General features: G+C 36.8%; 1 protein-coding gene across 5 annotated transcripts in view; it reads left to right on the top strand.

Moving 5' to 3' along the window:
* The window catches only part of NCOA2 (nuclear receptor coactivator 2), a 288,748-nt gene that overhangs the window by 114,277 nt on the left and 156,334 nt on the right, over window positions 1–18,137 (top strand). Inside the window, exon 3 of one of the 5 annotated variants that reach the window (XM_035011310.1) lies at window positions 697–773. The exons of the other annotated variants lie outside the window; for them this stretch is intronic. The gene's annotated coding sequence lies outside the window, so the exon portion shown is untranslated. The remainder of the gene's footprint in view (window positions 1–696; window positions 774–18,137) is intronic. 5 annotated transcript variants of the gene reach the window in all.

The following is an 18,137-nucleotide window of genomic DNA, read 5'->3' as shown; positions in this document are numbered from 1 at the left end:
GTCAGTGGGCCCAGATGACCTAAGTCTTTTACTTGCCCAGGTGTTTTTACTTCAGTCTTGAGTGCCATGGGGTCCTCTGAAGGATTTAATGGAAGGAAGTGAAATGATGATAGGTTGTGTTTTAGGATTCGTACCCTAAGCTGGGGCGAATGGACTGGAGGAGAACAAGACTGGATGCTGAGCACATGTCTATTGGCTGACGAACAGATAAATAAAATGTTGTGTATGTGCACTACAGAACGTAACTTGGCAATAAGAAGAAATGAAGTAGTGATAACATGCTACAAAATATTATGAACATGAACAAAATATTTAGTGAAAGAAGCCAGTATTAATAGGCCAGGTATTGGGAGCCCTGGGTGGCTCAGTTGGTTAAGCGACTGCCTTCGGCTCAGGTCATGATCCTGGAGTCCCTGGATCGAGTCCCGCATCAGGCTCCCTGCTCGGCGACGAGCCTGCTTCTCCCTCTAACCCTCCCCCATCTCATGTACTCTCTCTCTCTAATAAATAAATAAATCTTTAAAAAAAAAATAAAAAAAAAAATAGGGCAGGTATTGCATGATTCCATTTACATGAAATGTCCAGAATAGACAAATCTGTATAGATACAAAGTAGATTAGTGGTTGCCAAGGGAGCCTGGGCTGGGAGTGGGGGAAAATGGGAGAGACTGCTAATGGATATGTAATTTCTGTTTAGAGTTTGAAAATACTCTAAAATTGATTGTGGTGTTGATTGAACAACTGTGAAACTCCTGAACTGTACATGCCAAATGGGTGAATTGTCTTTTGGAAGAATTACGAATATGGGAGTAAAGTCACCTTATCTAGAAAACAAAAGACCAGCTGGTAGAACCAGGCATATAGAATATATAGAATACATCAAGAAATGATAAGAAATAACGAAAAATTGGAAAAAACTTAAATGTCTAACAATAGGAGAATGGGTAGGTTATGATGTATCTTCATAGAAAAGGAAATAATGAAAATCCTGACAGCATATCCACATTAAAAAAATTAATAACTTATAGATGTGTCCTAAAAATACTGTGTGTTGGGAATATTTAATTTAGGAGTAACATCTTAACTCTAACCCTTAATATTATTAATGTTACCAAAATATCTATGTTACCAAAGAACACCATTTAAGAAGGCAAAGAATCAATATATTTTAAGTGATTTTATTTTAAAATGTAGAGTGGGGAGCTTTTTTCGGGTGGGGGTCTTTTAAAAAACTTTTAGGGTCTGTTTCATTTAACTGAAAAATTCAGTGTATTGCACATCTTCAAAGGAGGCCAAGTAAACAATTTCTCCCCTAACTCTGAGTTTAAGAGGAAAGAAAAGATTATTACTTGGAACAACAGAGAGGCAGGATAATAACAACAACATTAATAATGTAGAGCAAAAATGCAGCGTGATAGAAAGCATACCATAACCATGGAAGGTAAAATAACATGGATAAATCCACAGGGTTTCAGAAGGAAATTGGACAGTGAGCATCACCGAACTTATAGGTGCTTTCTGTCATTTATACTTTATTGCAAAAACATTTGGCAAACCATTTTGGCCCTTTTATCACATTTTTAAAAAATTAAGTATAATTGATGCATAACATTAGTTTTGGGCATACAATATCGTGATTCGATATTTGCATATATTGCAAAATGGTCACCACAAGAAGCCTAGATAACACCTATCACAGTCATGGTTAGAAATTTTTTTATCTCTTAGGATGATGTCTCATTTTGTTTCTATAGGATCACTAAACCAATCAGGAAAAATGAAAACCGAAAACAAGTATTTTGGTCTTAATAAGGAAACCGAGGAAATGAGAAGTTCTAGAGAGTGTCCATGGTTGGGATTGGGGAATAAAGGGTAAGATAGAAAGTGGAGAAACCTTCCAGGGGTCTGCCTAGATAGAATCTTAGAAATTATTTTAAGACAAGATATTTTGGCTTCAGTATATCTGTATTTTATCTTTTTTTTGTTACTGATTGTAAAATTATTTTACTTGTAAAATGAGACAGCAAAAATATAAGGTAGAATGGAATGTTAGTGGCTAATAAAGAATGAAAAATTATCAGAGATTTTAGAATGCCATGTATTTGCAGATGATATCTGTGGGGTTTTTTTAAGGGTCTATGTATCAGAATTTCAGAGGATTGTTTTAAGAGTAGTAGATGTACTTACATTTAAAATTTGGCATTCAGGGCGCCTGGGTGGCTCAGATGGTTAAGCGTCTGCCTTCGGCTCAGGTCATGATCCCAGGGTCCTGGGATCGAGTCCCGCATCGGGCTCCCTGCTCCTTGGGGGCCTGCTTCTCCCTCTGCCTCTCTCTCTCTCTCTCTCTCTGTCTCTCATGAATAAATAAATAAAATCTTTTAAAAAAATAAATAAATAAAATTTGGCATTCAGAAATCCTTGCTGTGGTATTTTTTAATTTGCTTTTTAAATCTCCTCAATTTGCTATCCTTGAATCTTTTCTCCCTCCTAAGAGCAAGTCCCTCATCTTAGAGGCTAGAGGATTTATTGTCTTTCCTGAGAATTTCCTTTCCTTACCTTTTTAATTGCAGTGCTGTTATGGGTCCTGTCCCAAATTTCTTTCTTAATTTTTCTCTCTATTCATTTAATTTAACATATCCATTTCACATTAGGGATGTGCCTCTTTTTATCTTAAAAGAAATTGGTATTCTCTGAGTGAATTGTAAAATTCTCCTACTTAAATTAATGGCAAACATTGAAATATGTTTCTGATAATTAGGGAATCATTAATAGAGGAACAATTCTAGATCTTTTCAAAAGTCTTTTCAGTCAATATTTTACCTTATATCTAAATTGACAAAAAGCTTTTTGCAAAGTTTAGTGTGATTTTGAGAGCAGAGTGAACTTATTTTTGGGCCAAAATATTTCTGCTATGCCACCAGCTACACAGCTTTTATAATTTTGAGAAGTGTTTTTATTTAAGCATAGGAACTGACATCTATGTAGTAACACAGTATTTTTTTTTTTTTTTGCAGTTGTTTTCACTTGAGTACATGTATTCTGCTGGTTGTCACATCTGTCCCATCCTAGTTCTCTGAAAGAATTGCCAATTAGAGTCTAGTTCTTTGTGTTGATGTTCTAATTAATCAGGAAAGGAAAATTTGCTTTTAAGTGTATGTGAAAGTCCTTGCTAATTGGAAACATTAATTCAAAATTTCTTTCATATTTTCTCCACTGAACTTCATTTAGCCAGGCTTTTGGGGGTTTTGTTTTTAAAATTAGAGTAATATCACATTGATTCAACTTGTTTTAATATATCAGGTTCCTACATATAAATAGTTTAAGTAGGATTTAATCATTTGTACTGCCAGATTATTTGGTTTAAAAAAAAGATTCAGAAGTGTTCTTTTAAATATTAAATTCTCCTGTATGTTCAAATTTACATGACTTATTTGGTGTTTTTTAGGTGTGCAGTTCTTTTATAAGCTAAACTGGAACTATTAGTAGTTTCTTATTTCTTTCTAAGGACTATATTCTACCCTTAGATGCTTTCCCATTACTCCTACTGAACTTATGGTGATAATTCCAACTTACTGGAAATTTCTTATGAATCATTAAAGATAGATTTTGGCAAGTGAAGTTTGATAACTGTAAATGAAGTAAATAAAACTGAAAATTAGAATTTTAGAAAATGGCATTTATGCTTTTTAAAAATTTTGGATTGATTGCTGACTTAAAATCATCAGCACTGCAGGCGAATCTCCTGGCTAGGTAAAATGTCCTTTTTAGTAAACGTGCATTGCCTTTTTATATGCAGACAGAAATTTTAATCGATTTAAGTGTATTGTAAATCTCTTTAGTCGAACTCACTGTCAGTTCTAAGGCGCTGAATCCCGGTGGTGGGAGGTGGTGCATCAGCGTTTCTGTTGTAAATATTGGAGCTGAAATGAGTGGGGTTAGTGAGCATTCTGAATAATAGGACAGTTCACTTAATAACAATGCAACTGAGGTCCTGAGTATGAATACTTTTTGGATCACATTCTGTATGGATTTTGGGGTCACAAGCTATCAGTTTCTTAAAGGAGTCTTAGAATGAGAATAATTACTAATATTCTGAAAGTAGAGCCTTTGGGAGAATTATTTTGGGTAAAATTCAATCCTTTTGCCACATGTGGAAATAAACATAATCTGTTTAATCATTAAAGACTATCTGTAATATAAATGTGAAATGGATTTGGGGATAGAGCTTGGTGTTACGCGAATTTATGTTTGGGTAGTACCAAAATTGTTCTGAGAATTGTTCAAAGATGACATAAAGTCAGAGGATTTTGTGATTGGAAATAAGTACTGTAAACTTTTGACCCCACTTCCAAAAAAAAAAAAAAACAAAACCAAAAACCCCAAACTAGAGTTGTGTTAAAGCACCTACAGATGGCAAGGTTTAGCATGTAGTCAGCTCTTACCCTTCACAGCAATTATGATCAGGTTACACTCTAGACACTTCGGAAACTTCAGTGTTTTAATGGGGTAAAGTTGGATCTCTGAATTGCCTTTAGGGTGCTTTTATATATTAGAGAATCATCAAGAACATTTAGCCTTAAAAATTCAGTGTTTAGCCAGGTTTTTATTGTTGCTTTCCTTAAGTGTTTCCTTGACATACGTTTTTTTGGCATGAATTATAAGTTAAAACCATTTAGACTGAGATTTCTGAGATCTTTGCTGACTGCCTTAGGCTACTTTTATCATTTAAAAAATTGGAGGTGGGGCGCCTGGGTGGCTCAGTTGGTTGAGCGACTGCCTTCGGCTCAGGTCATGATCCTGGAGTCCCTGGATCGAGTCCTGCATCGGGCTCCCTGCTCAGTGGGGAGTCTGCTTCTCCCTCTGACCCTCTCCCCTCTCATGTGCTCTCTGTCTCTCTCATTCTCTCTGTCTCAAATAAATAAATAAAATCTTAAAAAATAATAATAATAAAAAATAAAAAATAAAAAATTGGAGGTATATTTTCATAGCACATAAATAGGTACTGATTAGTGTTTTTGTTCACTGCAGTAATCTTAGATTTACAAACACAGACATTAAAAGCAGTTCACAGGTCATTTTCTGAAATATAAAATATCAAAGATAAACTTATTTTTCTAGTAAAATGCATAAGTAGCTACATATATTGTATAGGGTGTTTGTAATTAATGCGTTGCACTGATGATATTCTGATGGCATTAAATGACTTGAACAATGGGGAATGAAAGGATAGTTTTCTTCATTGAAAATACTTAGCTGTGTTTAATATTAATAAATAAGTCTCCATAGATTGAACAATAAAAGGGTTATTATTTTACATCTTCAAAGAGGATTTCTAATTAGGAAATTTGAGAACTTTTTTAAACATTAAACATTGAGTTTAATGTTATTTCTGACATGATGTCTCTTTGTAAGATTGTGTCAAATAAAGAAGCTATCATGTTTTCTACTGATGACCTCAACAACTAACCACTAGTTTTTTCTTTCCCTTGTGTTCCCTCTTTTATGTACCCCTTGATCGCCTCGTTTGGGTTGATTTGTAATCTGACTCTTGCGACAGATGTTAGAAGGTGGAGTAAAGGGATTCTCTGCTTTTAGACCAATCGGTTTAGAGGCTGCTGTATTAAGTCTGTGGTCAGAAGAAAATTTCTTTATCCTTTTAAAATTACTGCCATCAAAGGAAAAGTACATGATAACATAAACAAAAAATGACAGAGAAAAATTAAGGGAGGAGTAGGAGAGACAAGAAGAGAAGTTAGACACAACTAAGGACGTTTTGGAGGAGGGGGTAGGGTTTTCCTGTTGAAGCATGTGCTTTGCTTTGACTGAATCTGGCTTAAATTGTGTAAACATCCCTCCTTCTAGGATGAATCAGTGCATTTTAGCCATGTCTGTACCTGTAGCAGAATACTGGCGATGAAAGTTTATAGGCAGTTTAAAGATGAGGGGAGAAAAGTGAAAAGGCTTGAAGTTTCAGGGATTCCACAAGATTCTGCCAAGTATGAGCACATTCTGAAATACCAGAAGAAAAAAAAAAAAAGTGTGTACTTTGAAAACACGATCTGTCAAGTGTTTAGAGGTACATTCCCAAAAGTTGGAACTCAGTTGATTCAAAGTACATGCTTATAATTATTTCTTTTGGTAATTATACCTGTGTGCAGAGTCCCTAGAGTTTTTCAATATCTTTATCCAATTTACTAGAATCTCTGTAAAACGTCTTCCCGTGGAAAGTATTTTCCATGTTGAGTGAAAGGGCTTTAACTAGGAACTTCCCTCACTGGGTAGTGTGATGGAGGAGTGAGGGAAAGAGCGGGTAGTTGAATGCACGGAATCCGTGTTTGCAAGCACATGAGTCGTGAGGGAGTCACAGGTACCCCGGAGCAGAAGCAAGCCATCATTTGCTCGCTCCGGTTAGCTGTGACGTCTGTCCATCCCAGTGGCAGGGACCTGGCCATCCTATGCTGTTGCTCACTCTTTGTCTAAAGCTTGGTGGAACAGAGCTCCGACATGATTCTGGTTTTACTTATTGATGTTGAAAGCATGAACATGTAAGCTCTGGAAAGCATTTAATCACTGTAGTTTCTACACAGTCAAGTCCAGTGAGAGCATCTTTTAGTAATTTACAACTTTAGAAGTGGAGTATTTGTTCCCTTAAAAATCTTACTTTATTAAAGCATTTAATTTAAAAAAGGGATAGAGCTTCTCAGTTTTCCCATTAGAGAACACAAAAGAAAGCGCATAATGACTGCTCAGTATCAATCCTCACATAAGCGGAGCAGTTTAAATTTACAACTTGGGTACCAGTTACAGGTACATTTAGTCAGTTGAAACATGTAAAACATTAATATTAATAAGCTCAGCCTCCTTGACAGTACTCTGCTGCTTGCTTTGCTCCCATTTCGAGTTGATTATTTTCTATTAACTAAAAAAACGACCCCTCAAATCTGTCATTTACTGTACTGCATTTTGTTTACAGTCAGGATTAGAAGGGAATGTTCAGTTGAAAGATGGCAGAGAGGGCTCCCTACTTGCTTTAAGAAAATGCTTAAAATAGAAAAGGCATATGCCTGCATTGACTTTTTTAATGGGCCACGATATATTTCATATATCTTCCCTTCTGCATATTACAAACAAAACTAACAAAATTAGCATTCCAAAGTATATTCACAGATTTTTAGTTGCTAATTTAAACTGCTTTGAAAAGTCCTACAAAACAGTACTCTTAAATAAATATAGGGTAGGTAATTCATTATAGTTGTCTTTATCTTTAATTGCTCATATGTATGTGTTCAAAATAAATGAATTCAAGCATGATTTCATACAGCGTTCTTTTTTATTAACTAAAAAATGTGAGCACATTTATTTAAATAAACAGTATTAATGTCTGTTGATTAGGCAGACTTCAGAATAGGTTTCCTTGTGCACCAGAAAAGCAAATGCAAGTTTCTTCAATGAAAGTAACTCCAAATATCTAATTTTAATTTTGTTGTTGTTGTTATTAAAAGGGGTAGGGGAGCCAGGGTGGCAAGAAAGGCTAAAGTGGTGGTAGGTTATGATTTCTATCAGTAAGAATAATCTATCCTGTGGTGGTAAGTGATTTGCATGTCATTTGGTGGTACTGTAATCATCTTTATTTCTTAGCATCTTTATTTTAGAGCTAGAAGAGGCCCTAGGAATCATGTAATTTTTTTAAAAATTGAGGCCTAAAGTTAATAAATGATTTTTCTGGCTGTTGCATAAGTACTAATGGGCTGTGCTGGGACATGAATCCAGGTTCTCACCTTCCCAGTTCATTGGCTCTTGTTATCAAATCATGTAGCTTCCGCTAATTGTTCCTGTAAATGAAACATTTTCACTGGTTGCTGTTAGTCAATCAAAATGTAATGTGTGTTGATTCTGGCAAAATCAGTAATTGGGATTTCAGTGAATATGTGTATGTTTACTTTTAAAACCTATCTGATAAGGCACCCTTAAGGCTATTAGATTGAAAATTAAAGTTGACATAGACCCATCTATAAAATTTTTTATTGTGGATGAATTTAGATTGACTTGTTTTAAATCGGAATGTAAATGTGTGTTTTGTATATTGAGAAGTGTTACTTGGTTTCTGTGTTCCTAGTGAAAAATTAGAAATACTCTTATGAAAATTAGCATTAAAGTTGAAACCACAGCTTTACTATTTTTCTCTTTTTGCATTTATTAGTTTGGTGCTGCAATTGTTGTTTTTGGCGATACTAAACATTAGAATGATGCCGGTGTTTGTACTATAGAAAGTAATCAGGATACCCATGAATGTAGATCCTGATTACCTTTCTCTTGTGGCAAGTGTGCTTATGTGTTAAGGTGGGAGTCAGTGGTGGGATTGCAGTTGTTATGAGAAAGTCCTGTCTACTTTTGCTGTAAAATACATGAGTCCAACTTGGAATATTATGGTGCTATTAAAATCATGTTTTCAAAGCCTAAAATAACAAGGAGAACTACTTTTGTAATGCTGTTAGGTGGAAATGGTAGGATTCAATTTATACAATTGATTTTTTAAAATATTTTGTTCAAAAAAATTTCTGGAAGTAAACACATTCCAGTGTTAGTGTCTTCAGACAGTGGAAATATGGGTGTTTCTCTCCTTTCTTTACTTGTCCCTATTTTCCACATTTCTTCCTAGTGAACATTTTTCCTTATAAAAATGAACTGGAATGAAATTATAATTATCTGTTCTTATTGATAAGCTGAGTAGATAGCTGATGATGTATTTATAATTTTCTAAGCTTACAAAGGCCTATTCACCCAAAAGATACCTGCTCAACCTTACTGTTAAAGCACTGAGGGTATACTTAACAGCACATTCCTCCAGTAACTGGTGTTACTTTCTATTAAAAGTACAGAATTTGCACAGAATTTGTATCAGGTGTCATTCTGTTTTACTTGTACTAATTTAATATTGCAGTTTTATGAGATTTTGTGGTGGGGGTTGCTCTTTCGGAGAAGAACCTGAGGCATGGAGAAGTAAAATAATTTTTCTAAGGCAACACACCTAATAACTAATGCAGCCAGGATTTGAAGTAGTCTATCATGAGAGCCAATAATTTTAAATATTATGTAGTGGTTGCCTAAATTTTGCATTGTGAAACTAGAAACTATGACCTAAGAAGAAAAGATACAGGGGGAAAAAAAGTCAAACTATGCCCAGCGTTAGATTTTGCCTGCAAACTGAATGATAAATATACAGATTTGTCTGTTGCCATACCATGTAAAAATGGCCAGATTGAGTGTCATTAAATACAAAGGGTACATTATAGGCTAGATGGTCTACTGGAAGTTAGTTTTCAGCAGTGCATCTCCATGTGCTTCCCAAGTCACTGAAATGGGGGGACAGTGAGAGATCTGTGGCACTGCTGAATGGGAGAGATGGACCTGGTGTAGTAAGACAGTGAGGATGAGGAGCAAATAATGGTTTAATGAATGAGTTCCAGTTGAAGGTCACAAGGGCAGACTCCAAATTGTAGAAATTGATTTCAAGAACAGATGCTTCTCATAAGGGCAACTCTACCTAGCAGTAGGGATTTATTAACAAAGGTTAATAATTCTGAAAAAAACAGAGCCAATCCTTAGTGAATTACCATATATACTACTTAAATAGGAAGTCAGATATTAAAATGATTTTATGTAAAAGGAAGTAAAATTTTATTGAGATTGTATTTATTCTAATGAGCAATTTTGTAATTTCTTTATTCTCTTTCAAACACCATTTTCCTTGGTGTTTTAGTGGGGCATACATACCTACTATCTGTACTTTATGTGATAAATAGAATGATAAAGACCTCTTAAATGTTGAATAATTTTATGGCTGGAAGAATTTACTATTTAATATATAATTAAAATATTTTAATTGACTATTTTTGTTGGTCTTCTTTTCTTTCATATATTAACCAAAGGTATCATTTTTATCACCTAGCAGAAAGAGAATGGATCTTTATCAGATCTCCTTTTAGGAAGTGGGGATATTGGCATCTATTGAGAATAACCTAGTAAATATCTGTTGGACTAATGAATTGAGTGATAGATATTCCTCTGTCATAGTAATGTAGGTCTTTTCCTAATTTACTCATTTTTCATAGTCTTCTCAGATAGGTGTGAATATTTTCATTTTATGGAGATTAATGAGAGAGAATTATGTGGCCAGAGAGTAAATAGTGGAGCCCAAGTTTGAACACAGGCCTTCTGACTCCAAGTCCATTGTTCTTACTGTATAGATATGTATATCACAAGAAAATGTTGTAAAAATTCAAAGCTCCAAGTATAAGCATTAATTATTTTTGATAAAAAAATTAGACAATGTAACCTTACATTTCAAAATTTATTTAACCAGAGAATATTAATTGAACCCTGACCACTACAAAGTACTATGTCAGTTGCTCTGTAAGATAAAATGACCTCTTGGGTGGCTCAGTTGTTTCAGCGTCTGCCTTTGGTCATGATCCCGGTGTCCTGGGATCCAGCCCCACATCCAGCTCCCTGGTCAGTGGGGAGTCTGCTTCTCCCTCTCCCTCTGCCCCTACCCCCACTCATGTTCACCCTCCCTTTTTCTCTCTCTCATCTCTCTCAAGAATAGAGAAAACCTTATAAAAAAACCCACAAAACCTCTTGCCTTTAAGAAGCTTACAGGTGTGTGGTATTGACATATACATTAACAAAAAGTTTCATATACATTAACAAAAAGACCAAGGCAGGGTTTTTTTTGGTTTTTGGTTTTTGGTTTTGGTGATTAAAGATGATTAACTGTATTTAATTTTTTAATTTTTTAAATTTTATAAAGTTTTTAAATTTTAATTCCAGTAAACATACATTGTTATATTAGTTTCAAGTGTACAATATTCAGCAGTTCTATACATTACTCAGTGCTCATCCTGATAAGTGTATTCTTAGTCCCTTTCATGTATTTCACCCATCCCTCCACCCATCTCCCCTCTGGTAACCATCAGTTTGTTCTCCATAGTTAAGAGTCTTTCTCAGTTTGTGTGTGTGTGTCTCTCTCTCTCTTATTTTTTCCTTTGTTCATTTGTTTCATTTCTTAAAATTCCACATATGAATGAAATTATATGGTATTTGTCTTTCTCGGACTGACTTAATTTCGCTTAGCATTATATTCTCTAGCTCCATCCATGTTGTTACAAATGTCAAGATTGCATTCTTTTTTATGGCTGAATAATATTCCATTGTGTATATATACCACATCTTCTTTATCCATTCACCTGTTGGTGGACACTTGGGCTGCTTCCATAATTTAGTTATTGGAAATAATGCTACAATAAACATAGGGTTGCAGCTAGACCAAGGCAGTTTTTTTTTTTTTTTTAAAGATTTTATTTATTTGTCAGAGAGCACAAGCAGGGAGAGCAACAGAGGCAGAGGGAGAAGCAGGCTTCCCGCCGAGCAGGGAGCCCAATGCAGGACTCGATCCCAGGACCCTGGGATCATGACCTGAGCCGAAGGCAGACGCCCAGCCGACTGAGCCACCCAGGCATCCCCCAAGGCAGTTTTTAATTCATATGTAGTATACATAGGTATTCTGTGAGTGACCCCAGAACTATGTCTCCTGCCACATGTGTACATCCAGTAAATATTTGAATGAGTGAATGAATCATTGAGTCCATATTAGAGTCCGTTGGTTAGGGAGGAATTTATAGGGGAGATAGGACTTGGGGCAAAGCCTTGGAAGACAGCTAAGAATTGGATATCTGAAAAGAGGTGGTGTTGGAGTGGGTGGCGTTCCAGGCAAGAGACACAGCTTGAACAAAGAGAGAAGGGTATGAGCAGAGCCTTTACAGGGCTTTGAATAGAACATTGGCCAGAGAGAGCCCTTTGTATAGAGAAGTAGTAGAAGGTAGCAGTAGAAATACAGCTTGGAGCCAGGCTTTGAGGCCTATAAGTGCTAGGTTAAAGTGTTTTTCCTTTTATTCTCTAGGCAGTAGCTGCCCTCAAAGATTTAAAGTTCGGGGTCTGATGAGTGACATTGCCAAAATGGCATTTTATGTTGATTGCTTTGCTCTTGGTACATAGGGTGAATTTGGGGAGGGGGGTGGAAATGGAGGGGAGGAGAAGAGTGAGGGAGAGTGTTGGTTTAGAACAGTGGGCACGGTATTCCAGCTGGACCTTGGGTCCTGGCAGCAAGAAGGCAGCTTGTCAGAACCTGGCTACTGATTGTGTTGGGAAAGAGAAATTCAGTGTAAAAAAAATAGAATTACACATAGAATAATAGTTTTAAAGTGCTCTGAGAACCAAGGTCTGCTAGTGTGTTCTGATCAAGAACTGCCAAGAGATGGCATTCTTTTTATCTGGATTTTAAATGTTTGTTCTTTAGCAGTTTAAAAATAGAATACTTTTTTGACCGCCTTTTTGGGAAGTATTTATAACTTCCTCTTTTTTTTCTCACAGGTAACTGCTATCCTGAATTTGTTGTCTGTTGTACACATGCCTTTTATTTTTACTTTTTTACTTTTACTCTTTGTGTATTTGTTTATAATATTTGGTATTGTTTTCTCAGTTTCATTTTTTCCTCTTTTTTTTTTTTAAGATTTACCTATTTATTTGAGTGAGAGCAAGAGAGAGAGCACACATAAGCAAACGCTGGGGGAGGGGCAGAGGGAGAGAGAGAGAGAGAATTTCAAACAAACAGATTGCCCACGGAGCGTAAGCCTAATACGGGGCTTGATCTCACAACCCTGAGATCATGACCTGAGCCAAAATCAAGAGTCAGATGCTTTACCGACTGAGCCACTGAGGCGCCCCTGTTTTCTGTGTTGTAAAAATTAAACAGTATCGCACTGTCCATATTGTTCTGCAACTTGCCTTTTTCCTATAGCATTATAGGTTTTTTTGAGATAATAATCTGTGTATTTACAGGTCAGTCACATGTGCAGTATTCCATTATATGAACATATTGCAGTTTGTCTGTTTTTCTCTTGATAAATATTTAAGTTGTTTCTAATTTTTTGCAATTACAAGCATTCCAGGAGCAAATGTTTTTGTACATGTCACCTTGTGTACATAGGAGAGTTTGGGGTGTTTCCTAGCAGAGTGATTGATTGCTGGGTTGTAGGATATGTGATAGGATTTAATATTTGACAGTGCCAGGGGTGTGAAATGGTATTTTCAGTTTAGTTTTAAAATGCATTCTCTCTATCGCTTCTTGGCCTTTTGGCTAAGATCAAGTGTAAAATGCATTCTCTGCCATTGAGTTTACACATTGGCCATTTTGGTTCTTTCCTCTGAATTGCCTGTTAATATATTTTGCCCACTTTTTATTGGGTTGTATTTTTCATATTGATTTATAATAGTTACTGATACATTCCAGATACTTCAGGTTGGCATTTTTAACCTTTGGTTAACTCTGTAACTCCGTTCCTTTGGTAATTTGATATGACTACGTATCAACTTTGATTCTAGGCAACTTTGTGTATGTGAAAATGACCCCTGATTGGTAAACTGCATCTTGACTAGGCTAAGTGGAATATAAATACCTGATGGGGGAGCCCTGGCATTGAGCTTCCCTGGGTGCAGTGACTCTTATAAATGAGTATTTCCTTTATGGGGACCTTGGAAGCTTTGCCTATGAACTTGTTAAAAGAGATACTGGCTTCTTTGGAGCAGGAAACATCTTAAAGGGATACCTCCTGCGTGTAGCCAGTGTGGACCTGAGCTAAATGGATGCACGGTCCCGTGGAAGTGTTTCCACAGCAGAGTGGGGCCCCATGCTCCCCTGCCGGCAAGCTGGGTTCCTACATGTATTCTTCTCAGGAGACTGGGGCCAGCTGTTGCTTAAGATAATTGTGTGAGTGGGATTGCTTAGTTGAACCTAAGAAAACCCTTTGATGAGTGTTGCAGTATGTTAGCACTTAAAATTATTTGAAAGAGAGTTAAAGAATTAGCTTCTTCTGTATTATACTACAATGAAATATCTTTAATTTTGTCTTAATTTTCTTAGAAATCATCTTAAAATATAATTTCTACATCTGGATTATGCAACCCTGAACCTAAGTAATAGACTCTTTTAAGGGAAGTGGAGAGTATCATAATTTCTGTCTGTATTGCTCTGCTGCTTGAGTTTCAGTTATCCAAAATGGAGAGGGGACAGCTAATGAGGGCATGCTCTGATCATTTTTGATTGCTTTTGATTTTTAGAAGAGATAGACTCAAACCAATGGGCGCAACTGATGGTTTGCAGACCCTGTTGGAATATACACTTCTCAGGCATGTGGTCAGATCTCTCCTTATTCTTAGCTCAGCCCATCAATGTGATTTTTCTTTTTTATGGAAGCATACTTTTCCAGTATGATGTGGTGATTTAATAGGAAACTAGTTTTTGACGTGTCGAAAACATTTCACATACATTTAGTAATATATTTACTTTGAGATAAGGAATGTATACTATGTCCTATTTCATTTAAAAGTATAAACAAATGTTTTCTGATTCAGTTAGAAGAGTTGTTAGATTTGATTTCTGTGTAGGCATATGTATCTTTGTGTTATTTTTAAGAAATTATTTCAGTAAATTTCAGGCCTCTAGCTAATCCTTGGTAGACAGCCTTAATTCAACAGCGTGCCTTTGACTAACTCTTGATTTTTAGAACAAAAGGAAAATGCTAAAACTTGTGGTGGAAACTCTAGGCTTACCTTAAATCGTGCCATAAAAGAGGCTTAGTGGTGGCTGGCTGGCTCAGTTGGAAGAGCTTATGACTCTTGATCTCAGGGTTGTACATTTGAGCCCCACATTGGGTGTAGAGCTTGCTTAAAATAAAAATACATAAATAAACTTAAAAAAAATGAGAGGCCTAACCATGGCTTTTTCTTTTTTCTAAAAATGATCATAACCATAGACATGAGCATGATTACTCTGCTTGCTCACTACTTCGCATCCTTAAAGATAAAACAAATAGTCTTTTTTGGATCAAGGTTGAAATTAAGACCACTTGGGCGCCTGGGTGGCTCAGTTGGTTAAGCGACTGCCTTCAGCTCAGGTCATGATCCCAGGGTCCTGGGATCGAGTCCCGCATCGGGCTCCCTGCTCTGCGGGAAGCCTGCTTCTCCCTCTCCCACTCCCCCTGCTTGTATTCCCTCTCTCGCTGTGTCTCTCTCTGTCAAATAAATAAATAAAATAAAATAAAAAGAAATTAAGACCGCTTTCTCAGGCCTTCTTCCTTCTTCCCACATTTATCACCAGTTGTCTTTTAGCCAGATAGCACTTGTCTCTCCTGGCCTCTGGCCTACCTCCCTTTCCCCCACGCTTGTATACAGGCGTACCTTGTTTTCTGCACTTCACTTTATTGAAATTTTACAGATTGAAGGTTTGTGGCAACTCTGCATCAAGCAAGTTTATCAGTTCCATTTTTCCAGCAGCATTCGCACACTTTGTGTCTCTGTGTCACATTTTGGTAATTCTCACAATATTTTGAACTTTTTCATTATTATTATATTTGTTGTGGTGATCAGTGATCTTTGATGTTACTGTTATTATTTTGGGGTATGGTGAACTATGCCCCTGTAAGGGGGCAAACTTTTTTTTAAGTTTTTATTTAAATTCTAGTGAGTTAACATACAGTGTAATATTAATTTCAGGTGTACAATATTCAACACTTCTGTACCTCACCTGGTGCTCATCACAAGTGCACTCCTTATCCCCATCATCTATTTTAACTCATCCCTGCACCCACCTCCCTTCTGGTAATCATTAATTTATTCTCTATACTTAAGAGTCTGTTTCTTGGTTTTCCTCTCTCTCTGTCTTTTTTTCCCTTTGCTGGTTTGTTTTGTTTCTTAAATTCTACATATGAGTGAAGTCATACGGTATTTGTCTTTCTCTGACTGACTTTTGCTTAGCATAATACTCTTTAGTTGCTTCATGTCAGTGCAGATGGCAAGATTTCATTCTTTTTATGGCTGAGTAATATTCCAGTGTGTGTGTGTGTGTGTGTGTGTGTGTGTACACATATACATATCACATCTTCTTTATCCATTCATCAGTTGATGGACACATGGGCTGCTTCCATAATATTTGGCTATAGTAGATAATGCTGCTGTAAACATCAGGGTGCATGTATCACTTTGAATTAATATTTTTGTATCCTTTGGGTAAATACCTAGTAGTGCAATTGCTGGATCATAGGGTAGCTCTATTTTTAACTTTTTGAGGAACCTCCATAGTGTTTTCCACAGTGACTGCACCAGTTTGCATTCCTGTCAACAGTGCAAGAGGGTTCCCCTTTCTCCACATCCTCGCCAACACCTGATGTTTCTTGTGTTGTTGATTTTAGCCATTCTGATAGGTCTGAGGTGATATCTCATTGTGGTTTTGATTTGCATTTTCCTGATGGTGAGTGATGTTGAGCATCTTTTCATGTGTCTGTTGGCCATTTAGATGTCTTCTCTGGAGAAATGTCGATTCGTGTCTTCCCATTTTTTAATTGGACTATTCATTTTTGGGGTGTTGAGTTGTATAAGTTCTTTCTATATTTTGGATACTAACCCTTTACTGGATATGTCATTTGCAAATATAAAATGGCAAACTTAATGGGTAAATGGTTGTGTGTGTTCTGACTGCTCCACTGATCAGTTGGTTCCTTATTTCTATCTCCCTTTCCTTGGGCCTCCCTATTTCCTGAGACACACCAATACTGAAATTAGGCCAATTAATAACCCTAACAGTGGCCTCTAATTGTTCAGGTGAAAAGAAGAGTCACATGTCTCTCACTTTAAATCAAAAGCTAGAAATGACTAAGGTTAGTGAGGAAAGCTGAGACAGGCTGTAAACTACATGTGCCAAACAGCCAATTTGTGAATGCAAGGAAAAATTCTCAAAGGAAATTAAAAGTGCTACCGCGGTGAACACGTGAATGGTAAGAAACCTACACAGCCTTATTGCTGATAGGGAAAAGATTTGGATGGTCTGGATAAAAGATGAAACCAGCTATAACATCTCCTTAAGCCAAAGCCTAATCCAGAGCAAGGCCCTTACTCTTCAATTCTTCGAGGCCTGAGGGAAGTGAGGAAGTTGCGGAAGAAAAGTTAAAGCTGGCTGAGGTTGGCTCATGGGATTATGGAAGAAGCCGTTTCCTTAACATACAAGCACAAGGTGAAGCAGCAAGTGCTGATGCAGAAGCCGCAGCACATTTTCCAGAAGATCCAGGTAGGAGAATTAATGAGCGTGGCTGTACTAAACAACAGATTTTCGATTAAGATGGAACTGCCTTCTATTTGAAGAAGTTGCCATCTAGGACTTCCATAGCTAGAGAGAAGTCAGTACCTGGCTTGAAACCTTCAAAGGACAGGCTGACTCTCTTGTTAGGAGCTAATGCAACTGGTGACTTTAAGTTGAAGCCATTGCCCATTAACTATTATGAAAATCCTAGGGCCCTGAAGAATTATGCCAAATCTACTCTGTGTTCTAAAAATGGAATCACAAAACCTGAATGACAGCACATCTGTTTACAACATGGTTTAATGAATATTTTAAGCCCACTTTTGAGACCTATTGCTCAGAAAAAGAGATTCCTTTCAAAATATGCTCATTGACAATGCACATGGTCACCCAAGAACTCTGGTGGAGAGGTACAATGAGATGAACGTTGTTTTCATGCCAGCTAACATGCAAGCTCATGGATCAAGGAGTGATTTTGACTTTAGAGTCTTATTATTTAAGAAGTACATTTCAGAGGGCACCTGGGTGGGGGCTCAGTCGGTTAAGCGCCTGCCTTTGGCTCAGGTCATGATCCCAGGGTCCTGGGATTGAGTCCCGCATTGGTGTCCCTGCTCAGCGGGGAGTCTGCTTCTCCCTCTGCCTGCCACTCCCTCTGCTTGTGCTCTCTCTCTCTCTTTCTCTCTCCGTCTCTCTGTCAAATAAATAAATAAAATCTTTAAAAAAAAAAAAAGTATTTCATTAAGTTTAGCTGCCATAGATAGTGAGTCCTCTGATGGATCTGGGCAAAGTAAACTGAAAACCTTCTGGAAAGGATTCACCATTTTAGATGCCATTAAGAACATGTGTGATTCATGGGGAGAGGTCAGAATATCAACATTAACAGGAATGTGGAAGCAGTTGATTCCAACTCTCATGGATGACTTTGAGGGGATCAAGACTTCAGAGGAGGA

The sequence above is a fragment of the Mirounga leonina genome, unplaced genomic scaffold, assembly GCF_011800145.1.
Source record: "Mirounga leonina isolate KUSES-001 unplaced genomic scaffold, KU_Mleo_1.0 Mir_165, whole genome shotgun sequence".
In the NCBI taxonomy this organism is placed as follows: Eukaryota; Metazoa; Chordata; class Mammalia; order Carnivora; family Phocidae; genus Mirounga; species Mirounga leonina.
The sequence above is the reverse complement of the archived record's forward strand: the minus strand, read 5'-3'. Positions and strand labels throughout refer to the sequence as shown.